This window comes from Pygoscelis adeliae, unplaced genomic scaffold (genome assembly GCF_000699105.1).
Source record: "Pygoscelis adeliae isolate BGI_AS28 unplaced genomic scaffold, ASM69910v1 Scaffold62, whole genome shotgun sequence".
In the NCBI taxonomy this organism is placed as follows: Eukaryota; Metazoa; Chordata; class Aves; order Sphenisciformes; family Spheniscidae; genus Pygoscelis; species Pygoscelis adeliae.
In genome coordinates, this window is record NW_008824401.1 from 429921 (window position 1) to 432878 (window position 2958).

Consider the following 2958-nt stretch of genomic DNA (forward strand, 5'->3'; position numbering starts at 1 on the left):
TTTGTCCTTTGCACTCAGCTTGGTCTCTTGCATGAATCATTCTTCACCTGCAGTCTTCTTATTCGGTGCATCTTTAAAGTCACTACAAGTCATTCAAAACCCAAAAGGAACATACGTCTCAAGTTTTCCTTTAAGAAGCAATCTAAGCCTGCACTGCTGTTGTATATGTAACATACTGTCCTACTTTGGTAACCACAGCTCCCCAGTGTTTCTTTATACCCCCCAGTTCCAAGCCTGTGGAGCCAAGAGTTATCTAACCTGTGCCATTGTCTATAAGACAGTAATTTTTCTCATGGTGCTACATAGCCTTTTATGATAAAAGAAATATGAAGTGTTCAGTAATGTCTAGGGCTGGAGCCTGGAATTTCAGTGGTTTAACCTGCTCCAAAGCAAAGCCTAAAAAAGTAGGTGGGGGAAAAAGGGAGAGAGATGCCTGAAGGGCTGCAGAAGTTATGAAAAATTTTCTCAAAAAACCTGTTTCTTTATTCTGCCACTGTATTCAACTCAGCTTCCTTGTAATCTGGATTATGCCAGACTCAGAAACCACTGCTAGAGGAACTGAATTACCGTATCCTAGGTAGAAATTTTGAAAAACTTTACAACACTTTCTGAAGCTTAGTGAAGCCTTAAAATCCATGTTAGCAATCGTAGACACTTCTCCATTCAGACTTGATCATTGAAAGAGACTTTTAATTCCATAAAAATATACATACATTAAAATGAGATAAATTAATGGTATCAGAAGAATGGAAAGAAGGCAGAAAGTGTTGTTACAAAACCAGCTATTCATTCTTTTCTTTTCCATTAATTTCCTTTTTTTTCCCTCCTATCTTTTCAATCTTACATTAGTTTGGATTCCTCTTTCCAAGTTCTAGGTTCATTTTGCATTTCTTCAGTCATCACTTACCAAAATCAAATAATCTGGTTTCACCACGCTGACTACTGAACCTTTAAGTTTCCCATAATTTCTGTGATATTGCATGAGTTTCTGAAGGCTAAAAGTTATTCCAGGTAACACTGGGAAAAAAGCAAGGATTTTACCCAAATCTTGATTTTTTTTCTGAAAACAACCAATTAAATATATATATTTATTTATATATACTTACACACATTAGACAAAATCTTAAAACAATTGAATCAAAAATAATTCAGGTTCATGGCATCTGATATACTGCTTATTAGTGGTTCTGCCGTTTCCAGCTGCTCATAATTTTTCTCATAAAGTTGGATATAATTTCTTTTTTTGCACTCACCTCTGGAGTCTGGATAAAATGAGAACTACAAGTGTTGCAGTAGACTAAAGGCAGCTGATGCTTTCTGTCAGGTCTGAATCCGGAAGCCAGTTGGCAATGAAGTTTCAGCTCACCAGCCACGAGAAATTTCATGCAGTCTCTACTGATGCAACTCCAGGTCTAGCTGCCAGAGAGAGGGAGTTTTATCATACATGTATTTCTCCTCTCTGAATCCAAACTCATCCCTTCTAGAAATTGCTCATAATCTTATCAGTGCTTTTGCTGTTGCTCAAAGGAAGAGTTAATCAGTCTGTCTAGATTGCTATATTAGTTCTACTGTCATGTCAAGCTGATCTGCTTATTTTTCCCAGATCTTCCCCATAAAAGTATGTTTTAAAGTACTATTTTCAGTTAGTTGAGAATAATAGCTGATAATTTCAGGAAAAAAAGGGTATTGCAAGCACTGAACACAACCATTTTAGTGAGAAAATGGTACGTCTACAAATGTAGCACTAAAAATGTCTCTGAAGAATTAAGGACACAAAACATTGCATTGTTGATGCAATGTTAGTCTTATACCTGTTGCTGAACTGATTTGAGTGATAAGCAAAGACTTTCAGGATCAGAGAAAGCAGTGTCTGTTTAAAAAATATGTAAGTAACTTAAGAAGAATCATGAAAGCCAGCAGTGATACATCTCTAATACATAACAAGCGGAAAGTTCCCACTGTTCACTTTAAATGTAGCTCTTACACCTCCTTTTCCTGCTTTCCCCTTCAGATACCAGAACACAAGAGTCTGATATAAAATTATATATATTCAGAGCACTAAAATGGTGTATTTCTGAAACAGTCTAGAGAAACAGTTTGACAAGCTGTATGTTCTTCTGTGAACTCTTCACTTTGAAAACTTTTGATTACATAAATGATATAATTTCTGTACATTATTACAGTGAATTTCCAATGATAAACAACAGTGAAAAGAATTACTTTCTTTTTTAAGAGGTATTCATGAAAATCTGAGATCAAACATTGGAACAAACACTTTAAAATACATGCAGAAGCTACGAAGGATCCATGAAAAGCTGAACTGGAAACACCCCTGTGTTATTAAAACAGGCAATTGGGTAACTAATTTTTTTGTGATTATTTGATCACGCACATTAAAGCAGAGTAATTTCATATTTTGAATACATTCCTTTTCTGAGACAATAATGGGGTAATTGCTAAATGCTATTTTATAATTTAAAACTTACTTTAAGTTTCAGCATCAGGCCCAATGTGTTAGAAATTGCAAGAATATCCTCTGCCTTTGCCTCCTTACAGTCAAAAGTGGACTATACAAAGTAGGAGAGATGAAACAGTATTAAATTTTGAAAGGATGGAAGGCAAAATCCCTAAACTGAATTTTCTGAAAACTCACTGAGATAAAATTTTGAAAGCATTCATTTTGAAAACTTTTCTTTCTGCTTTCAAATAAAAATTATTTTGCAAGCATCACCATTACTTCAAAGAGAAATTTCAAGTTTCCATAACCAACTCCCTGTCAGATATATCAACAATGAATAATCATGTACAAAGCAGCACAGATTTACTCTGCTCAATTAAAAAAAACCCACCACTAATAAAGTTGAGTGATACGTTTTCTTTAAAGTAGAAGGACAGAGGAAATGGAAAAAAACAATTTGATATCTGGAGGCTTCATGCTGCCTCCAGATATATGGTGCT